Source organism: Coloeus monedula, assembly GCF_965178545.1.
Source record: "Coloeus monedula genome assembly, chromosome: Z".
Lineage (NCBI taxonomy): Eukaryota > Metazoa > Chordata > Aves > Passeriformes > Corvidae > Coloeus > Coloeus monedula.
The window spans coordinates 22,553,331-22,577,529 of NC_138822.1; the positions used below are offsets into that span (position 1 = coordinate 22,553,331).

General features: G+C 37.4%; 1 protein-coding gene across 1 annotated transcript in view; it reads right to left on the reverse strand.

The window, feature by feature from the left end:
* Nucleotides 1-24,199, reverse strand: part of ADGRV1 (adhesion G protein-coupled receptor V1) — a gene marked incomplete at both ends in the record, with an annotated part of 262,544 nt that overhangs the window by 12,872 nt on the left and 225,473 nt on the right. The gene's annotated exons all lie outside the window — the stretch shown is intronic.

Here is a 24,199-nt window from a genome sequence, read left to right on the forward strand (position 1 = left end):
TTTTCAGAGACACACAGACCTTGTCCTTGATGGTTGGACTAGGCAGGAAATGCAGAGAATAGTCAATTTCTCCTGATGGGCCTGCTGGAAACCTACTCCCCCCAAAAGGATTGAAAAGAATTTGGTCAGGGTGTGGATATTAGTAACACAGGCAATGACATCTCTGTTAAAATTGTGGGAAACATCATATTTTTATTCTTAGAAGCTTGCATCAAAAAAACCTAACCTAAACTCAAAAACTCAAACCCCAAAATCTCAAGTCTAGTGCCAGTAACTTCTGCTGTTGCATATAATATTGAGAGCCATGCTCAACTCCTAAGCATGTGCTGGGGTGCCATTAGAATGCCATGAGTGCAATGATTGACTGATAATCTGACAGCTTGACCTGGGTTCCATGGAAGCAGACTGAACAACTAAGCTAAAGAACTAGGACTCTGGAGGATTTAATGGTAATACTACATAAATTCCGTGCATTGGGCCCACAGGACTACTTACAAAACATTTAACCCTATTTCATTTATGGTTACATTATGATAGTAGTGTTAGTACAATGCGACAGTAAAAGATGAGAGAAAAAAGTGGTGGTAATGTATTTCTCATCAAAGAAGGTGAGAACTACTTCAAGCAGACAATTAGGTTGTCCCAAAGGAGGGAGCACAAACACACAACTTATAGTTCTTCTCAGATGTGCTGCCTATTTCAAAAAAGCCTTCAAGAGATTATCTGCAAAGGTTATTTTACTGATATTTGCTGATGGAAGACAATTAAGCTCTTACTATTTCATCTCAGAGAGCTGGTCTGGCTGGTCAGCTCTTTGGTACTGTTATGTACAGGGAAAACAATATCCATATAAACACAGGTAGAAGTGTCTGAAAGAAAGCTCACATGGAAAAGTTTGGTGGGGTATTTTTGTTCAGTGAGGTGGAAGCAGCCTCAGAGCTGCTCTAGGTTATGCCAGGTAGTTCACTTTACAAGAGGCAGTTATGGAAAAGGCAGTGGGACATGACAGAATGAGTGGTCCTAAGTAGAAATGGGGAAGGCTCCAACTGGATATGAGGAAAACATGTTTAATGTGGGGGTAATTAAGCACTGGAACAACCTGCCCAAAGATACTGTGGAAATTTCTCTATAGAAGAGGAAGAGAGGTTTTTTTCTGATAAATACATACAAAATATAATTGGTGAGAAGGTTTGTTCATGATGTGTGTGAGGGGGATTCTCCTATGCAAAAGATTGATTTATTTATTTATTCTGAGGGGCAGATGCAGGAAGCTAGTAAATTAAGGACAGACTTCCACAGCTGTCAGTAAAAGGACAGAATACATTAACATGTTTTACACCTCAGGAGACCCCACGCAGAACTGGAGGATTGATCCACAGAAAATCTTCACTGCACACTGAACACTCAGAGTCTCTCTGTCTCTTTGTCCTCTAACTCTATGTCTTCCAACTTACTGTGCTGACACTTCAATATGTCTAAATTTGAAAATTGAGCTAATTCTGTTACTGTAATGAGAAAGGATGAAACAGACTGTAGGCAATCAACAAATCGTTTCATCATCTCCTTTTTACATATAGAGAGAAAAACAAGATGCCTACTGCATCACCTGATTTTATTATTGTCCTGATAAACAAAAACACACCAAGGCATTAGACTTATTTTTTTTAAGCTAATATACATCATATTTCTCCCACATGTATTTTTAACCATGTCTGAGATACCCTACCCTGAAATTGTAGAACCTGCTTTTCAGATACCATTATCTGTTTTAGAGGAATGGTATTTCTATATAAAAAACTAAAATATCCTAAGAGGAATTTTGTGACAGAAAAGTAATTTCATCACTCCATTTTAGCAGTTCCTCAACCTGCTTCTGGGTATGTATCACCACTAACAAAAACTGCAGGCACTCTACAGAGACACTCTTCGAGTTCCAAATTTAATTTGGAAAATTTTGTTTGTTAACTGTCATCACATGACTATATCACTAAATATTGTTTTTCCAAAGGAGAATATTTAAAGTAAAATCAAGGCTTCTGAAGAAAGCTGACCTCTTGGTCAGACCACAAAAAGACTTCAGTTACCAGAAATAGTTCGTTCTGATCCTTAGAACTAAAAAACCACTATTATTTTTACAGTTACACCTTTATTCATGCTGGTTGGTAAAAACACCCCAATAAAGCACACAAATGCATCTTTGACAATAGAAGGGTTGTCCACACTTGGATCAGCTTTTGACACTCTGCCATTACTGTAATTTCTGTATGATGGTTACACTTCAATTAGTCTTACTTCAGATTTTTAGTTTTATCAGGGTGAGATTTAATCTCATTCTCTGTCTGGACTGCGCTAATTTACTCTTGGCAACAAGTTCTAGGAAGTCCTTTCCTTGTTAATTTACTGGTCACACTGTTCTTCCTGGGTGGCTCTCAATGATCAGGGGTACTGCTGCCACTTCTGGTGGTGTGCTACTCAATGCCTTGACTGATTTCTTGTGAACTTCCTTAGGGTCTTCTTTAATTTACAGGAAGTTCTTGGGTTGTTTTCCATCACTGGCTGGTCAAAGACTGCTGTGGATTAACCCTGATTTATATAGCAAGTGCCTACTTCTTTTGGGAAAATTACCAGTCTGATTAATATAAATAAATTGCATGTTTCACTGAGTTGAAAAGCTAGTCTCTGCACAGCAAAACATTATTCACAAAATTAAAGGAATCACATTCAAGAAATCATAATCAGTGCCACTATACAATGCATGACATAAATTTTATACCATCTTTCCTAATAACTTTTGGATTAGTTATGGAACTGAATATTCACATATGCAGAAGTATTAATAATGTGAGCCAAGTGGCAAACACACAATTGTCTATTTCTTTCCGTAAGGAAAGCTTTCCTTCCTTTCCTGCTTCCCTTCCTTCCTTGTTTTCAGAGATAATTATGATAAATTGCAGGCATGGCATTTTCATATGCAATCTTTAATGTATATTTTATTTTGCCATTATCTTCAACCTTCATATTTTATTTTGAGGGCAGTTTGAAGTTCTTTTATTATTGTTATCATGACAGAAATATCATCCTAGTCATATGATACATCTTAAGCCATCACTTAATGTCTTCCACTCATGGCTCTTCAGAAATAATAACCTTTGAAATATAAATCAGACCCTTTGTTTAAATGTGATTCTTTTTCTCAGCATTCAAAGTGACTGTTGTATAACCCTGTCTGTAGCAGTGCAACCCCGTCAGCTGGTGATTACACTTACTAAGTCGACTTTGGACCTGCTGTGTATCAAGTGTTTGACTGTTTATTTGCCGTTAAGCACCAGTTGTGATGAAACCATTGTAACGCTTATCAATCATGCAATTTATCTTATCATGGTTTCTATTGGGAACGTTTACTTCTTATCTACGCTTTGCTTCCTGAGGCTTTTACACCCCATTTTGCTCTGTAGGACAAGATTTATGTCAGTTACAGATGAAGATCTAAAAATTCACATCAAAAGCAAAAAAAACAATAATAGATGTAACCAAGGATAACTAAATGTAATTCAGGACTGCAAAACTCATACCACTTTGGCAGGCAACACTTGTTGAACCAGCCAACTGCCACCACACACACACACAAAGTACAGAAGCCACCTTAAAAAATGGACTGAAGAAAAATAATAATTCATGTATCTATCATTAAACTGAAAATGCATTTACAGGTCTGCCCTGAGATATACTTATTTTGAGTGCTTTCATTTTTTGGTAAAGTTTTACTTCCACAGATAAACAGGTTACAGGTATATTCTGTAATAACAAAAACAAACAAACAAACAAAAAACCAACAACAACAAAAAAGAAAAAAACAAAAAAAACCAAAACAACAACAACAAAAAAAACCCCAAACTGTGATTTCAGCATTTTGAACAAGTTTTCCTAATACTAATGTAACATTTGAAATTTTAGTCTAAACTGCCAAGCTTCTCTTTATGCAGAGCCACCTATGCCAACATCATGCTGAATCTTGCAACTTCTACTCAAAACCAAAGCCATAAATTCCTTTCTGGCAAACTGCACTCAGCTCAGATTTAGTCTAAACTTGGCTAAGGCTTACCTGACAGGTTCACACACTTTGGCACATCTTTAAAAGGCAGATTTGCTTGGATACTCAGGATTCACTATAAATATTTTGCATAGCTTTCAGCATACTTGTAACTACTCCCACACAACTGCCACTTTTACCTCTTTCAGCACTGTAAGTGGTGGAAAAGGTTTGGGAGGTTTTTATTTTGTTTTTTTGTGGCTTTTTTTGGTCTGTTGTTTTTTGTTTTAAGGGCACAGATTCAACAGTAAAAGAGAGGTGTTAAGCTTGAAAATGCACTGAAAAAATAGGTGGTTACTTGTCAAATGTGCAGATTAAACTAGAATAAGATTCTGTCACTTCCTTCCAGTGCAGTCATCCCAGAAATATGAAGAAAGCCATATTTTTGTATTTCAGCTTAGCTGAGAAAGAGAGAAATACTGAGTCAAACACCAAAGGTATGAACTTGGAAGAGGTGGAAGGCAAACATGGGAGAGCTAGCATGCAGAAGCAGCTTGCAATTCCCCCTGCAGCTCTGGCTGGTTACAGAGTTCTATGAGAGTCAGCATATCTCAGCAACCACAAATGGTGGCAGGAGGTTAAGAACAAACAAGAGCAGACAAAGCAGACTGGCACCCATTGTTCCTCATCTCTGCCCCAGTTCTTAAGACTGTGTTTTTTTTCTCCTCTGCCTTTCTGTCATTTCTCTTTCCTGCAAAGGCAACAGAAACTGGAGACAGCATCCTTTGAGGTCCTCTTTGCATTAAGTTCTTGTGCTTTATCCTATGAAGAGGGCCACTCTGGTAGCTGAAAGCAGCCAGATCACATACCAGTGAAAAATAGAGTATGTGTCCACTGATGAACCTTACACTAAAAAAGGAAAAACAGAAAGACCAAACACAATAAGGTTATCCTTATACATTTTTCAGCTCCTAGAAGTATCATATGTCATGAGTTTTCACATACGCTTAATAAAATGTTTTGAACATTTTCCCTCATACTTGCCTTCCATGATAAACATTTATAACCAAGCCTACATTTTAGATCACACCTTACAATCTAAGCCTACTACTGCTTTTATTTCTTTCTCAGAGAAGAAGAGGTGCATGAAAAAGTCTTTGCAACCTCAGCTCCTAGTTCAAGAGACTCCCTAACAGTCTCAGAACAGTTAATTCTCTAGTTATATCTGAAAGCAAGTTGAAAACTCGAAAGAGAAGCTAGCCATTGAAAAAAACCTACATTCAAAGATCATACAAACTAGCATCACTGTGCACAGCCTAAAAAAGAGCTATTCCTGCAGCACACTGTTATTTTTAGTTAAAGCAGTAATTTCTATTTATGTGTATTATTGACTAATACACAGACATAAAAGAAGCAGAGAATTGAAAATAGGCAGTTACTGACCAGAAGAGTAAAAAGACAGAAGCTAACTTTGTGTTTATTGCTGAACTGTTACATGGCATTACAGAAAATCTCAAAGAGTTAAGCTAGAAGTTATTGTTATAACAACATTTTTCCCCTTTAAGGAATCCTTTCAGTGTCATCATCTCTCTTATGCCTACTGTTGTCTCTTTGAGTCTTGTTACTCTGACTGACAAATTGGATAAACTGTTTAATTCGGAGCATTTTACTGCAGTGCCATAAAAAGTTCTAACAAGAATTCTGCAACTTCAGAAGCCATAAATGCAAGAAACCTTCTAAAAACAGTCTTAGATGAAACCAAAGGGTTGTAGATAACTGGCATAATTATTTTTCGTATCTTCTGCTTGAGTGTTTTAGGGCAAGACTGATGGGAATAGGGTGTTTGTGTACTCCAGCACTCTCTGACTATTTGGAAAACCTTGTGGGGATGCCGCAGCCAGTTACAGAGCTACAGACATGCAAGGCTATAAGGAACCAAACAAGGTCTCACCATCTTCAACCATCCCTTAGTTAAAACTGATCCCAGCAAATAGCTTACAATGCTTTTGTTATGCTTTCTAAATCTAGAATAACAGATGTGTAAGTACAAAAAGTGTAAAAAAGCAATTTTGTCAGACAACTGACTTTCTCAGAACTAGAGGGCTTGTACAGCAGGCTTTGCTAAGTGATATTCATGGGAACTGTCAGAAGTTTATAGTCCCTACTTCCCTTGATTGTAATGAAAAATCCTATAGATACTTACTGCCTTTCAACAGATTTCAGGGATGCAGAAGACAAGTCTTACAAAGCAGGAAGATAAAACTGTTTTGGTTAGGGATGCTCTTCAAGAAAAGGGAAATGTGGGCAAAAATGAGGACAAAGACTAGATGTCCTTCCTTATCTGGCAAGAAGGTGAATAGGAGTAGGTGGAGGTGTAATTTGGTCCTGTCATTGAAATCACTCATTTCCTGGCTTGAGATAATAAACCCCCAGTCTGTGCAAGGAGAGAATAAAATGTACCTCAAGAGAATACTTGAGATCTCTTTTCACAGGGTGTGCTACTCAGAGTAAAATAAAAACCAGACTTATACTAAATATGGATTTGATCACAGAATCATACAATGTTAAGGGTTTGGAATACATCTTAAAGATCATCTAGTCCTGACCCCAGCTGCTATGGAGAGGGGTACCTCTCATTAGATCAGATTGCTCAAAGACTTATCCAACCTGGCCTTGAATAGCACCAGGGTTGGGGCATCCACAACCGCCCTGGGCAACCTGTTCCAGTACTTCACCATCCTCACAGTGAAAAATTTCTTCCTAATGTGTAATCTAAATTTCCCCTCTTTCAGTTTGTACCCATTATTCCTTGTCCTATCACTACAGTTCCTGATAAAGAGTCCCTCTCCAGCTTTCCAGGAGGGTACTGTACTAGTTTGAAAACAAACAAGTGGGAGATGGCAAGACAGAATTATAATTTAATAGGAAAATTAAAATAAATGCAATAGTACAAGAACACTGACAGAGTCAGGATACAACCTGACACCCTGTTAGTCAGGGTGGTGGTAGCAGCCCAGTTGAAGTGGTCCTTTTGAAGCGGTGATCCTGTAGAAAAGGGTCTGGTCTTCACCTGAAGGTCCAGTGATAGCTCTGGTCCTCTGGGGTCCCATAGGCAAAGGCTGCTTGTGCTGTTCCAAACCCCAGATTATATCCAGGTGGGAATGCTTGGCTCCTCCCTCTGGGAAGAGCATCTCACAATGGGTTGATGTAATTCTGTGAGTCATGTGGTGTGTCCTTGATTGCCCATTAAACAGAGATTGTCCTCCGAGGGAGTTATCAGGGATGAGTCATGGTAGGAGATAACAAACATTGTCCCACCTGCTTTAACAGCTTGTAAAAATGATAATAGAATACGTGCCTTTGGTTACACCTTACACTGTAACCTAGGACAGCTCCCTTCAACTGGCAGGTTGCTAGGAGGTCTCCATACAACCTTTCCTTCTCCAGACTGAACAGCCCCAGCATTCTCAACCTGTCTTCATAGGGGAGATGCTCCGGTCCTCTTATCAACTTCTTGGCCCTCCTCTGGACTTGCTCCAACAGTTCCATGTTGGGACACCAGAACTGTACACAGCACTCCAGATGGGGCCCCACAAGAGCAGAGCAGAGGGGCAAAAGCACCTCCTTTGCCCTGCTGGCCACGCTCCTTTGAGTGCAGCCCAGAACACGTTTGGCTTGCTGGGCTGCAAGCGCACGCTGCCGGCTCACGTTGAGTTTTTCATCAACCATCACCACCAAGTCTTTCTCCTCAGGGCTGCTCTCAGTCACTTCTCTGCCCAACCTGCAGGTGTGTTTGGGATTGCCATGACCCAAGTGTAGGACCTTGCACTTTGCTTTGTTGAACTCCGTGAGGTTTGCACGGGCCCACATCTCAAGTGTGTCAAGGTCCCTCTGGATGGCATCGCTTCCCTGCAGCATGTCAACTGCAACACACAGCTTGGTGTCACACCAGCAAACTTGCTGAGGGTGCACTAAATTCCACCATTGTTATTCTTCTTCTAGAAACTCCTGTCTTGAGGTTTTTTTAGAAAGCTTTCTAGAATTTGCATTTGTGTGTTATTTTTTTTTTAACAGAAAAGATCATTGCCACAAAAAATTTCTATCAGGACTTTCTAAATAGATTCAGACAGAAATACCAACTACGTTGCAAACAAAAAAATAAATAAAGTAAGGAAAATTTACGGAAAACGGAGAGCAAATTAAATTAATATTGAAGCCATTCCAATGGCTGTCTCTAAACAGGGATCCCTCTGCATTTTTGAGACATAAACAATGCATGGGAGAGTAATGGCCTATACAACATAACTAAATATATACAGTATAATTAAATATTATTTTATATTTTCTATATTATTTAGTTATTAGTTTTTACTTATTTATTCTACTAATAAAACCATAAATTGCATGTCAATATGTACCAATGTAATACCAAAGGATATATATACATACATACATATATATGTATGTATGTATTTCAAAACTAAGCAATTGGAACATCTGATTTCCATGTGTTGGTATATTTATTGAATTTTGCCATAAAGCTGCTCTACCCATAATCAGCAAAAGATAGTCTAAGTCATGAGACATGTATCAAAATTGTTGGTTCTCCTTGCCCTTGGAAAACAAGAAGATGCTTTCCTTCATTGAAATTCTCTGCAATGGATTAATGCCAGAAATTATGTAAAACATGTTTGCAGCACTTAAGAATTTGGATATGACCTGCTCTGTGACTGATTCTTGCTATCTGTGGAGCATTTCTTCAGAGGAAAATATTATAGGAACTGTTGAAGGATGGCCTTTCACACATTTTTAAGAACAATAAATTTCTCATCTGTTTTTTGTTGGTTTGGTTTGGTTTGGTTTTTTTTGTTGGTTTGTTGGGTTTTTTGTTTGTTTGTGTGGGGTTTGGTTTGGGGGTTTTTTTGTTGTTTTTTTTGTTTGTTTGTTTGTTTTGTTTTGTTTTGTTTTTTTAATTTTAGCTTATATTTTCCTATTGCTTAGCAGAGAATATATGTCCTTCTGAGGTCTCTTGCTTTGTGTGAGGGCTGCAGATTACTGTCTATTCTTTTCCAGCACTTTTTTATGGCAATAGCTGCTGGCTCTGCAGGATCATGTTTTCTCACTGTAAAATTCTCCGAAGTGTTTTTCAGAGCTGTCTGGGCTGCATGGCAAGTCCAGTGCAGAGCACAGACAGCTGCCAGCTGCAGAGCTGCAGGGTGCATCAAGAGGAGAGTGCATGGCTCTAACAAGGGCTTATTTTTTTTTTATTTTTTTTTACTTTAGTACTTTTTGATTTTGTCTTCCTTTGCACTTTTTTGTTCCCAGTGGCAGTGAGGCAGCTACCAGTTCTGCCATTATCCCTCCACCACTCAGAGCTGGGAGAAAACTCCAGCCTTATCCTCCCTGCACATACCAGGCAGCACTGGCTCTGCCTGCTGAGCAGGGCCAACAGAGAGAGGTGCGCTTCACAAGCCTGGAGGTGCTTACAGGTCAGACCTGATGGGGAACACTGACCTAATTGGACTTCCACCTCCAGAATGTGCATGTTCAGAGTTTGCAGAAGCATTTTGGCTCCTTGGCAAAGTCAGCAGAGGAGATGGGCTGATAAGTAAGTAATGAAAAACCTGGTGAGAGGTAAAACCAATCTCCTGAGGGAATTTGTAAGAAATTCTGAAATGAGACAGGAAAACTTTGCCAGGCAGGTGTATTTTGAAGCATTTTATGTTAAGCAGATTAAACAGAAATCTGTATAAAACCCAGTGACAAAGGGAAGTACAGGAATTCTCATAACTGGTGTGGCAGTGTCATTTAATGTATTTAATAATTACAATAATTCATATAATTTAATGAATGCAGAAATTTGTAGGGTGATGTTCAACATCCCATTCCAGTGAGGACAATGGGAATGGAAAGGACCTGAGCATGCTTCTGCTTTTGCTGCTCTCATAATGGGCACAATGTCTCCACCATCAACACCAGGATGGTGGTCCTTGATGCAGGCTCCCTTGGAGGACTTCAGTGTAATGTAACATACACTCCTAAACACAGCCAAGTCCGTTTCTCCAAGACCTCTCTGTGTAAAACCATAGCCTCTCCCTCCACATACCCACCTATTACCTCACAGTCAGTTCATGTTTCTCCTTAGGAGTCTTTCAAAGCTACAACAGCTTGTGAGAGTTTTTAAGGTGGTGTCTGTGCTGACTAAGACATAACAAATATTTTCAAATATTTATATATTAAATTTATTTACCTGTAATTATCTATAACTATATATACAAAACTGTATAACTAGGTTTCTGTAAAGATAATTTGACAGGGGACAAGGCACAATTCTTCTCTGAACACTCAGCAAAAATGCACATTGTAACATTCAGATGAACCTCCACCCTAGATGTTGGGTAACTGCTCCACACAGACCTTCCTCTGAATTCAGACACAGAGCTCCTCAAAGGATATGCATTCAGTTACTTGCAATGGCACTCACTTTATTACGTAGTAATTCTTGTGCAATGAATTACTAGATGCAAAACTAAAGGTAAAATTAGACACAAAATTACATTACCAGACGTAAAATTTGTGCCAAAGACAATAACACTGGTCTCTTTCCTCAAATTTTATCTATTACAAATAACTTTTACAAACTAAGCCAAACCATGTCAGCAAAGTGGCTAACAGTGTGCTAATGCTCTTTGTCAATGAAAATGAGGGTAGCACTCTAAAAAGAGACATTTCCAGGAAGAGGGTCTTTATTTAGATTGTCCTGAAGATCATTCATCTGACAGCTCCTTCTACTTTCTACTCTTACAGGTATTTAATGTACTAGTAGAACTAAATTTGGGTTCCATTTAGAAAATACAATCCATTCCAAAAATAAAGTACTTGAGGCAATACCGACTGAGAGATCGGCGGTAATATGGTTTAATAAATTAAGAGCAAACCTGAAATGTATGAGCCATTAAGTTTGCTTCATATATTAGCAAGTATGTTTGCCCCAGAAAACTTACTTATTTTCCCAAGGTTTTTATTCCTGCCATCTTTAGTGAGATGATAATATCCATCTCTGAAGACTGACAGGCTGGTCAGACAGATATTGCTACCTACAGGTGAACTACAAAAAGAAGATAGTAAATAAAAAATTGTTTAGTCTCTGTTTTTTATGTATCATTGTTTCCTACTGTGATGATTTGCACAAATGATTATTTGTGTGTTCTTTGAGATTTCTTTACTGCATATAAACTTAAAATTTATATTACATTAGTGAAAATACTTAATTTCCAAGTTTTTATTTTCCTTATTTTCAAATTTCTGTAAGTTTGTCTAAATACAGCAAATACTTATAGTTTTCTCCAAACGTATTTTCTGAGAGGCAAAATTAACAAAATTTTCATGAATTTAAGTATTTCTAAAGTTCCATAACTGGCTTAAAGAAACTTTCTCAGTTGATTTTCATGTGTCCTCAAGGAAAGTAGGACACTTACATTGTTTTTCAAAGGACTGGTATAATAACTTCTGAAAAAATTTAGCACACGCAACTAGATCTTGGTTCAAATACTTTTTAGATTATTTGTTAGAATTTAGACTATGTCTTTAGACAGTGATTCTTAAAAAAGCCTTAAGTGGTCCAAAAATCTTATCATGATTCCATGGCCTCACTTGTAGCTTTGTGAAGGACTTCTACACTGTACTTATCAGCAAAGCAGTGAGAAATGTGGATAGAAATAATTTGTTTCGCTTTTTGAGACTACCTATTTCTTAGAAAAAAATGAAAAAGGATTCTGAAATAGCCAAAAAAATATTGGGATGGGTGATTTCTGATTTTCTGTTTTCAGTGTATGCAATGTCTAGATTTTATTTTTTTTAAATCCAGGCAGAAGGGGGCAAATATGCTTAACGACAGTGTTGTATTTGGGATGAAATCTCAGAGCCTAAATACTGAAACGCTATATTAAGTGAAAGCAGGAACCTCACACATTTCTGGTGAAGCATGCTCATATTTCCTTCCTTGCTGACCACATAAAAAGCCTTTGGAAATCAGTGTGATAAATTAACCCAGTGGTAGGGAGTGTGACTATAACCCTTTTATGTTCACTGAAGAAAATGAAACTAGAGAATTGAAAGCAGATCTGTAAATACATATTCCTTTTATGAAGTAAAAATTTCTGTCACATACATTGGCCTACTTGGCAAATAATGGGAGGAACAGAAAAGCTAGTGTGAAAATACAAAGCTTTAAAGGAAAGCGGAAGTCTTCATGGTGAGAATCACTGTTTTCCTGTTACCTTTCAGAAGTCAGGAATGAGAAAAAGGTTGTGCAAGAGATGCTGGCTCTTCTTCACTTGATACCTTAGGTTTTAACTTTTATATTTTTCAAATTCTGTACTGCTTAGTGTGTAACTCTCAAGTTTCTTGTAGCCTGTTAATTTCTGCTCACTTGTGGTAGGTAGACATAACAAAGCCTCTCCGGGCCTGTTCTCCAAGGACACTCAGACCATCCTAGGCCCAAAAAGTATAATCCAAAAGCCTCTAAAGGAAGACAAGTGGAGGGGAATTACATCAATAAACTGAAGCTTTAATTGGAGAATTAACCCTGATATGCAAATGAACCAAACCTATAAAAGTGTGAAGAACTTGTGACATGGGGTCCATCTTGAGGTCCATCTTGGCAGTAGCCTCTGGCTCCCCAGGGTGTACCCTTGAAAGACTTTCAAATAAATACCTACCTTTATTCCTTTACTCCTGTCTAGTCTCTGTTTCTAGGAGGCCTCTTAAGTCATCACACTCAGAATAGAATCACTCTGTGTATTAAAATGCCAATTTTCTCTTTTCTGGGATTGCAAAAAGATTAATCCCAGGGGGTTCTGGGGCATAAGAAATACTGAAATTTCAAAATCTACCACCAGTTATGCAGAGTATTTGAGCCTATTTAAGGATGAGTCAAAATTTTCAGCTTGCTTTACTGTTTCACATTTTTTGAAGCACAATCACAACATTAGCAAGTCTCCAGTAGATTATGTGCTTTATTTACACACAATCATAGGCACCCACACAGAGGAAATAAAAGATAGCCCTCTCAAAACTAAATCTTCTAATCACTCTCCATTAAGAAGGTATAGAAAGAAAAAAGAAAAAATATCATTGTAGTGCCTAGTTTTGTAATTGAGGATATTTGTCACTAAAACTTTTCATGGCACTGTTGTAACGGCAAAACAACATATCTGAAGATTTAAACAAAAAAAACAGCTGTCAGTACATGTTGATTTGATGCTTTTTTAAGTCAAAGTGACCTTTGTAAAGGCAAAAAGAAAAGAGAAATACTTGACATTTTGCTGAAAATAAAGAAAACATAATTCAGCAATTTTCATCCAACTGTGGTTAGCTCCAGTGTGGGAGTGTGTCTTGTTTGGTTCAGTCCGGGTCTCCCCTTTGGGTTTCGTGTTACTGTACCATCCCAGTTTATACCCTCCTGGTTTCGTGTTCATAACCCTGCTTTCTCTATTTGTCTCCTCCCAGACCCGTGCCAATCGCTCCGGCACCCCTCCCAAGCTTCTAGAAAGTTCTGGCAGGGGCGTTGAGTGATTGGTCTTGGGGGGAGGATCCCTCCCTTCCTTTCCCGAGATAGGTTCCCTTGTGTGTCCTTCATCCCGCAGACCCGTCCTTCTCCTTCCCTGATTCGATGCCGTTGTCATCCCTCCCCTGTCGCCACCCCCCCATAAAACCCCTGGCTGGCGCGTTCAGGGTTGCTCATTGCTGGACACCCCCGGGGGGCAAGGTCCCCTGTTTGGAGGCACAATAAACCTTCCGGATTTCATCCACAATTGAGCCTGCCTCCTTCTTCCACCACCTGCCTCTATTGCCGCGGTCCTGTGGAAGGACCCACGAGCCAGACCTCTGGTCTCCCGGATTCCGGAGGCTGGCCCGTGCAGCCTCCTGCGTCCAGAGCTGACCGGGCAAAGTGGGAACTGCTCCAAAAAGGACGCAGAGGCACTCCAGCTTCACAGTTGCTCAACTCCTTCCAGACCCAAAACATTTGCAGTTCTCACATGCATCAGAAAACTTCCTGACAGAGCTGCTTCTGAGCAGTTATACTTCGATCTCACATCTAATTGTTGACAGGCTCCCTTTTGGAGAATAAAATCCATCACCAAAATTCGATACAGAAAGGAAACCCTGACAACATTACATTCACATATTTTCAAACAAACTGAATTGTAAATGAATTTACAACAGTGCAGTTAACACATTCCTTAAATTCATGGACTTTTTGTAAATGGATGGAAACACTAAAAATCTTGAAGAACTTAGTGGTATGAGGTCATACCACACTCAGTGTTTCTGAGCAGGTTAGATGTTTAAGTCTTTGCCCCACAGCTGTCAGAGCACTGTGCTAGTACATGCAGGCAAAGTGAATGTAATGCTGGATGTAAGATGCTCAACATTTTGTCTGTGCCCTCACACCACACTGCCTTCTGAACAGAATCGAGGTGCTGGAACTTAAAAAGTTGTTCTTAATTAGAGTCAGTTCCGAAAACAGACCGAAGTCACTAAAAAATTAGGATACACTATTTTGCGTGCAAGATGACACCAGTGTGATTATATAGCTGCTGGATCAAGGCCAATATGCACACAGACAATAGATGATTGATAACATGTGAAATACTTTCAGGCTTCTGAAATAAGATTTTCAAAAGCCTGCTTACCACTTAAGCTTTCTTTTCCTACTACTATCATATACAGAATTCATCTCTTGGACCAACGGGCTTAGAAATCTCCACAGGATCCCAAATAATGCATCACCAATCCCTTTTACAATAGCATTTAAATTGCTCTTGTTTACAAAGTTAGCATCATACTTGCTTTTTTCAGACCTGTATTATACTGCTGATTTGCATTTGTCCTGAGATAAGTAATACACTCATCCCAGTTTCTACTTGTTATGTATATCTGTCTATATCTATATCTATATATCTATATCATCTATATCTATATATCTTTTCAATTTATAGCAGAAATTCTTTCACTACTCATATCTTACTGCATAATTCGGCACTTAGTGTGGTTGGATCTCATATAATCCATATTAACTCATTCTGCAGACTAAAGCTGATCTATTTCATTACTTGGGACCCATAGGTCCGCTGAATAAACAATAACACCTAAATCTGTGTAATAAAACAGATATAATAGCATTTCTTCTGCCATGCTCACAAGGAAAATTCAAGTAAAGATTAGTATCAAGAGCCAGTATTACTATTTTTTATACTTTCCTCATTTTATTTTGACCGTATTTTTTCCTTAAATCTTTCTCCTTCAATTTTGCTGAGAAACTGTATTTAAATACCTGTCTATGAGTTGAACAGATTAGCTGCTTTTATTTTTTCCAGGTTAGCAGATAACGGTTTGGATTAGTATGATAACTTCAATATATCCAAACCAGATATTATTTGTAAGTATCTGATCTTTAATTGTAAAACTGCTATCTAACTAGCAGGCTTCTCGTTGTCAAAATCAAAACACAGTTAGAATATAAGATGCAACTGTACCATTGTTGTAGCACAAAAAAGCTTTGCTGATGTATAAAAGTCTCCCAGCCTTATTTCATGGATTTTTCCTTCATTCTATTCCAAACCACTTTTGAGTTAAAGACAATCTATTTTCATATCATGCCACTCTTTCAAAGAATCACTGTTTCTTTTGGCCAACTACCTTCTCTTTAGTCCACACCGACACCTGGACAAGAGGATGCAGTCTTAAGCTGTGTCAGAGGAGTTTAGGGCTGGACATTAGAAGTTCTTCAGAGAAAGAGTGATGGGACATTGCAATGGGCTGCCAAGGGACGTGGTGGAGTCGCCATCCCTGGAGGTGTTTAAGAAAAGAGTCAGTGCCATGGTCTAGTTGACAAGGTGGTGTTGAGTCATAGGTTGGAGTTGATGATCTCAAAGGTCTTTTCCAACCTAAATAGTTCTGTGATTCTTTAGAGGAAAGCACTTCTAAAAAGAATCCATTGAAGAGTTTCTTTTAGGCTAATTTTGTCCTGTTCTGGACACCTTCTAATTCTGTATTTCCTGGGCTAGCAAAGTCATTATCAACTGTACTTAGGGAATTGCTCTGTCCTCACTGTAAAATAAACATTTGCAGTGCATGTGCATACAGATTAATACCAGAAATGCTTTTTTTTAAACCGCTATTAGGACAAGCTGCCAAAGACTGGTCTCACAAATGGCTTCTAGATGATTTTAACTGTGTCTAGGTGAGCAAACTTGTTGAGCAGCATATATTTTTTTGGAGTTTGGAACTCCTTCTGAACTCACACTGATGGCTGTATGCAATAACTTTTTACATACATGACAGGAGTTCTTTCCTGTACTATTCTATAAGGACCATGTGATTTGATTCTATAAGGACCAAACTGATTGGATTTTATTTTTCCCAATCTGTACACATTTTTCACACCCGTTCCTGTGCTCTTCTCTTGCCCATTCAAAAGTCATCTACAAATCATGGCTGTGTGGTGGTCCCTTGACTCATATTCCTTCCACACTTATCAGATGGATGACATTACAAAAAAATAAACAATTTCCAAAAGTGACACCTCTTTAAAATGTATTCTAAGTCAAGGATACAATAGAACATTTAGAGGTCTTTATGTTGCATACACTTCAGAGGGGGAAAAAAGTTAATTAAGTCAATCTTTACTGTGTTACTTCATGAAACACTTAATGAAATCTTAGGTTATCATGGTTTCTGCTAAAATTGCATGTCATTAATATGCTGAGTAATAATGAAACTAAGAGAGAGAAAATCAGTAGAGCATTCATTCTTCTGCAGTAGTTGTTTGAAGGCCACTGAAGCTGCACATAAAATAAGGAAAATATTACTTTTTTTTTTACATGAATTTTACAATCTCCCAAACAAGGCTCCATCTGTTTTTATTATGAAGAAAAGGAGAAAACATCCTTCTCATACTGGTTAAACATCAGGCTTGTACAATATAGAGGGTTCTTGTGCAGGAAATGTGTGGGTGGAAGAAAAGGGAATGGTTTTTTCCTAGCGGCTATTAAAACTTCACATGCATTTATTTAATAGAAAAATTCAGATCAGCCTCCATAAGGCAACAATGTTCAGCAGGAAGATATGTATGCATAGAGAACACTCTGCAGTGCTGAAACTTAAGAAACTGAACCTACTGCTTCGAAGTAATTCCTAAAGGTAGCTAAAGTCTTATTTAAACTTTCTTATCTATATAATTCCCAGATTTTTGGGGTTTATCATTAGTTCTGTAATATTTGGTGCTTTCCTAAAAATGGGCTCAGTCCATGTAAATGGTGTTCATTTATCACAATGAATGGGTTGTGAATAAGGTTTACCACATGTCAAATCATAGAACCACAGAAAAACTGGCTGGATGGGATGTCTGAAGGTCATTCAGTAGACTCAGAGGGTCAGTCCATTAATCAGGTGTCCTTGTCTAGGTGAATTTTAAAACCCTAGAACAGTGGAGATTCCAAACTGTTTCTTTGGGAAGCAGTTCCAGTTCCCTATTTCCATCTCATGAATTATTTTTCCTGATATCCAGTCTGAACCTCCCATACCAAAGTTCTGTGGCCATACCCTTGTTGCTGTTACCTGGAGCTGTGAAGAGAGTAGAGAGGAAGAGTATGACAATGTAATTTTTTAACCACCTTCCAAATATTTGCTTGCTGGTATTACATTGTCCAGTGGCATCTTCCTCAACTGACTAAATAAACCTAGCTTCAAACACTGTTCAAAGGACATGTGCTCCATCCAAAGGACATGTGCTCTGACCACTGTTGTAGCCTTCCCCATGACACCGATAGTTTCTCCACCTCTCGTGGAATGGAGATTCAAAAACTGGATGGAGTTTTCAATGTGTGGCATCACTCTGAGTGGACTGAAATTCAGTGATAACTGAATCTGCTGGATAAATTCTTTCTGGTGAAGCCTGGTATGTGCTTTTACCAAATTTCTAAGAGGAATTTCATTTTCCCTAGTACTGTCAGTCCCCAGTTTCCTGAAGTTAGCTTTGCCTTCCTAAAATCTGAGAGCAGTGTTATCTTTTTCCTTGCTATCATGCTTATCGTCAGTCACCAAAGCATTTTTGGATCAAGCCCTTTAAGCCGTATCAATTAATGGTCTTAAAACTGCAGTAAAGAATATAGTAGCTTGAATTTAAAGGCAAAAAAAGAAATTGATTCTACATTATAATTATACCAAGATACTTCTTTTACCTGAGTTATTGGGGAAAAAAAAAAAGAAAGAAAATGAAGGAAAAAAAAGCTATTTATCATGACAGAAAGAGATTGGTAGCAATGCAAAACAGAAGATGAGTGATTTCTTACAGATACCAAACTAACTTGATTGTTATTTTATTCTTCACAGTAAGAAAAGTCAACTCATATTAACAGAGGTGGAAAATGAAAAGAACACACCTGATCCCAAGTCCTTCAGTGGATATAGTTCCACTGATTGCAGCAGTACATGTTATAGTTGCATTTCTTACTTGTTATGTACTACATAGTTCTGGCCATTACTAACACCTCCCAAGGAGAATGGTTAAAACTACTTTTTCACCTTCTATTGCAAAAAATTGATGATAAGGGATCTTTCCTGAAATACATTAATAATGTAAAATTCTTAGACCTTCGTACATGCTGAAAGATTTAAAATGTTGTTTAATTACTGTATTTGTTTTTTAAAAAATATATTATAGTCATATTTTTCTATTTTAAGTGTCTCACTGAAAAGTCTAAATGTTTTTTCAGTGATCAGTTTTGAAAATCCAGTAAATCAAAGCCCACTTCAATGCACTCTTTCACTGTGTATTATTTAAACACATTATAGACACAACTCTAAACACAAACTACCCTTCTGACATCAACTTCTCATGTGTATTTAAGAGATATTCAGTTCTATCCTAACAATGCTTCCTGCGTTCCTGACACTGCCCACTTTTTTCTTTGTTTTGTCTTCAGCTATAGACTGATTTTGGGTCCGTTATGTATGGACTTGAATAGCTAAATGGAATCTTTTACCTTAATTTCATAAGTAATTATAGGAAAAATGTGTTAGAGTATGTTTCAGGTGATAACTAGGAACAGAGGACTCTTTTTTAAGAAAGAAGTAGTAAACATAGAGAAAGGAATATAAAATTGTTGCATTCTCTTGATTCACTGGATAATCAAGGCTCCTGGACAGCTTTGTATGTTTGCACAGCTACTATAACGCATACCAATGCTACTGTCCAATCAAGATTACAACCCAGAAGTTTAGCTGATTTCAAAAAGTGCGAAGTCTCAAAAGTTACAAGCTTTCTTTATTTGCTTTATTGTAGCTATTTTTACTTTAAAAAAAAATGCACATACTGAAAAAACTTTCAAGGTTAAGTGAATGGCTCTACACATACTCTTGTCTTTCCTTCCAGGTAAGAATCCAAGCCTCCAGAAACAGCTTTATTGAACAGATGTCAAAATGCAGATGTCAGTTGCTTTGGATGTGTATTTTATTTCATGTCTGGGGTGGTATTTGAATTGTTTGGCCTGTGTTTAATTGTGTTTGGTTTATGCACTCAGCTGACAGAAGATTTGGTTGGACTGTATCTACTTGAACAAGCATATATCCCTTTGATATCCTTGATATAAGTTGTAGTGTTCACCTCATCTTTGAGATGACGCATTACTATGAGGCCTTCATTGCCTTTTCTGGGCTTATTTGCAGTGAAGAATCACTTTCTGCGAAATTTGTAGGCAGCCTTTTACAGCCTGCCACATATACTCGCATCTCATGTCTGTCTAATACTGGATTTTGTTTAGTTTTGTGTGGCTTTGATAATCTGAACCACTGCTTGGGATCTCCTAGTCTACCTCTGACTCATCAGAGCAGACACTTTCAGAAGATGTCATGAGACACAGGAAGTGAGCCTATTTATAGCAGTGGTCCTCTCTGTGTTCCCTGGTTACATCCCAAAGTTGAATAGTATGTTCTAGGAAAAAATACGTATTTCATTTGAGACTGGTACTGGCATGAGCTTTATAAACTGTGTACTTTTGTTTATACTCTTTGTTGCATAATATAATGCAGCTACTTATAAAACAGTGTATCTTTACTCACTTTTTACTATCACAATATGTGGTCTTTTTGTAACTTTATTTTTCCTTCTAAAACTGTGTCATCTTGATTCCTCCTACTATTTTTTTCTATTGTTTCTTAGTATTTCTCATTATAATATTTGGGGGGTTTTTTTGCTCACATACCTACTAGTTTTCTTTGATATCTTGTCTCCTTTTCTACTCAAGCTAGCCTTTCCTCCCATTCTGCCTTCTCCCGGCTATTTTAATTATTTTAATTAATTATTTTAATTAATGAAATTTGGTGAACCTCATCTTCTCCAGTCAATGTCGGGTTTGTATGTGCACCTGTTCACTTGTTTTCTGTATGCCCATATTTCTTGTTAAAGGCTTTCCAGGTATTTGTATCTGAACTTCTGAATCTTCCCCTATTGCAATCTACTACAAATAAGTTGACTTTTAGAACTTTTTTTTAAATTTGTCTCTAAACTGAGACATTGCGTTAGGCAAGTCAGCCCATTTGCCCAGTTTGGAAAACCACCAATCACGTCTTATTTCCAGATTTTTCCTGTGTTTCTTGGGAAGAAGTATTTTGCATGTAACACTGAAGCTAATTACACGGGCATGAGTTGTCTGGTATACTCAAATACAGAACAGGCAGACTTTTAACCTTTACCTGCATAATACAAAACAAACACATACAGATTTTTTGAATACTGTCATTAATCATGACATAGATACCTACTAGCTGCCATTTATATTTTCTCCTGATATAAAATTCCTGAAAAATTAAGTTTTTATACTGTTGATGGGTAATATAACAGTATTTCATAAGATTCATGTTTCGATTCAAAATTACTTATTGAAAAATTTAATTAATTTATTGCTGAAAGAGGAGAATGGTGGGACTTCTCACAAAGAAACTGTGACTGGGGTATATCTATGGCATACCTAATACCTTGTAGTTTACAGTGTAGATACACCCTAAGTTAAAAAGATAGAGGATGGAAGTGTGTCGTGCAGTTTGCTGTAAATATAGCCAAAGAAATATCTAGATTATACACAGAAAGTTGGCTGCAGGTAATAGCCTAGGAATAGGAGGTCTAAAGCCTCACTTAAATCCCTTTGCAAACAACGGAGAGATCCACCCACTGCCCTGAATTTGGATCCATAGAATGCAAATATGCTGCTGTTGACATCAGCCACACAAATCAGAAACACTCCCCTCACTGCATGAAAAACATGTTGATCATTTAGATGGGTATAGTGCATGCAAAAGAGCTTGTGAAATCCCAAACATTTGAGAGAAGTACTCAAGATAGCAGCTTATTCTTTCACTCCTGACCCCAGAAAACATATCTTGTGAATAAATCCACACTGACAATCATAAGCTAAGAAAAGAGGCAAATGTTTTTTCTGTTCCACAAGGGAAAAGATGAGGAGCTGAGGCTTTTCACGTAAGAGCAACGGGTTATGTTTGTGCATCACAGATGCTGTCTGAGTAGGACAATTAGGTGCATACTGCTAAGGAATTCAAAATACCAGATATCCTAAAGACCCTTCTTATTCTTTTTCTTTCATGGTTTTCCAAATGTACTTTTTGTTTTGTAAATCAGCTACTGCCCTTCCATACAGCTATTTGCATGTTTATTCCTGAAGTTACAGGGAAAGGGTTGCTTTTCCCCACCGTGCACTAGAATAGCTCATACTATAAACTTGTCTCCGATGGGAACTATTTCCTGCAGGAAGTGCTTGGAAACAATTTGTACTGAGTAGATGACTTTTCAAGTAAGTGCATTTCCTGGGAAATGCATGTCATAAGGCTAAACAAACACAATGGATAACATTCAGCGTCCTTTCAATCTCCTGTGTTGAATCCATTTGGACATATAACACATTTTAATGGGTCACGTTATGCTTCGTTACACGGTTCATAGCTCCTGAGCAGCAGGGAACCAGGCCTCTGCTTCTTGTAAACTATTTCATGTCCTCTTTTCTGTAATGGAAAAGCTCTTAATGAACAATTAATTACTTTCCAGCTGAAACAGGGCTTGCTGTATAGTAGAAATGCTCACCAATAAATGGTAAACTCACCTTTTATTGCAGAAAAATGACCTTGTTTTAACAATCATCAATTCTGAGAGCTGACAAAGACATGAGGATAAGATGCCAACAGAATGCACTACAAAGATAACTAGTTTCTACTGTTACCATTATGAAAATGCATTATCTGCTATCAAGTCCCATTTCCTTTCCCAGTCACAAACAGATGGGCTGAGATTAAATCTTCAGAGGACACTGGACATGACTGCCCATGGGCTGGATGATCCTGGCCTGTAGCCTGGCCTGTAGATCAGAATTACTCTCAGCAGGAAGTGTGTACTCCCCAAGACCACCCCATCATCAGTGGGAACATGGTCTAAAAAGCTTTCTGAAGCTATACCTGCCTAGAGCAAAACCTTAATTTCCTTTCAATATTTGTAACACATAATTTTGTTCTACACAAAGAGTTTGCATACTGATGTCTTCTCTAACTAAGTTAGTTGTATCTGGTTATTTGAGGAAACACATAGATTAAAGAAATCTACAGACTTTTCACCTTGTTCCTTCCCTGTTTTTCATTTCATGCCACATGTCTGGTCACCTGAATCACATATCAGTTTTTCCATTTCTTCACTGGATAAATCCTAACTTTAAAAGAGGAGAACATTCTGTATAGGATGGTTATTTAACATGTCGGGGCATTTCAGGAAACACTTTTCAAACTTGTTTTATTATAGAGAGTTACGAAGCACTGAACACAATCATCTACTAAAACAAATTTTAAAACTGTAGTACTGTGAAAGAGCTACTCTATTTTTTAAACTTCTCTCAGGGTACACAACATCAGAAAGCTCTTTCCCTTTTAAATATATGGTAGCTTTATACTTTAAAAAGCACTTAGTAAATAGTTTTTAAATGTAGTGCATACTGTTCTATTACGTTTTAGGTCACAAAAATCCAGCAAAGGATAAAAATTGCTTTTAAAGCATGGAGTATAAGTTATTGATGTCCTCATAGCTGAAAAGAAAGGTTTTTTTACTACTGTTTGAGTTGGAGCTCCAGACACATCTGTTTTAATTTAAAATAATAAACAGGAAGAGACTATGCATTTGAAATGTTTTCACCTCCTTTGAATAAAGAAAAAAATTATTTTATATTTCAGGTTTTAGTGATTCTCTAGGGCTAGAAATAACAAAAATAACAGGTTTCTTTTCCTAATGTGGAAGACCAATACTGATGTAATTTGAATAGAGATGCTGCATCATTTTCTGCAGGGCTGTTGTCATATACAATTATTTCCCAGATATGAGGAACTAGCAGTAAGGCAAGAAGCCAAAAAAGACCACATCTATTGGTGAAGCAGAGCCAATATATGTCAATATATCCCAATATATACAGAACAGTTAAATGACAATATACACAGAAAAATCAAATATATTACAGGGAGAATAAGGTACATTTTTTTCCTCAACTAAAAAAAAAAAAAATTATTTCTGAGATGTAATTTTGAAAATATTCCAATACTACATAAGGAAACTCCCACCTTTTGAATTTATAATAAACCTATTTTGTGAAAATATGCCTTTTTAATTAATTATTTTTGTTTGATGGGCTATAAAGATTTTTAATATTGGGAAATAAAAGGTATCACAGAGATTTATGTTATAAAAAGAGTAAGAAGAGCACATTTGAATGCAGAAGAACTTGCCCTCCAAAGATTATAATATATAATTTTACATTTTCTGCTAATTTCAGTGTTTTCAGATATCAGAGAGATTTTCCCATCTGTGATACAATAACCTCTATTCTGTACATAATTCTACAGTGTGCAATATGGCATTAAATGCAGTTCAATGCACTAGAGAGCCCAGTGGAAACAGTTATATGTGTAAAATTTTGGAAAGGGTTATTTACATTTTTTATTACTAATGATGAACATTTAGTCTTTATTTGGCCTTTTTTTCAATAAAAGTTATTTGCTTTACCAATATATATGTTATATGAGTTAATCCTCAAGGTTCACCTCTTACAATGGAAAAAAATT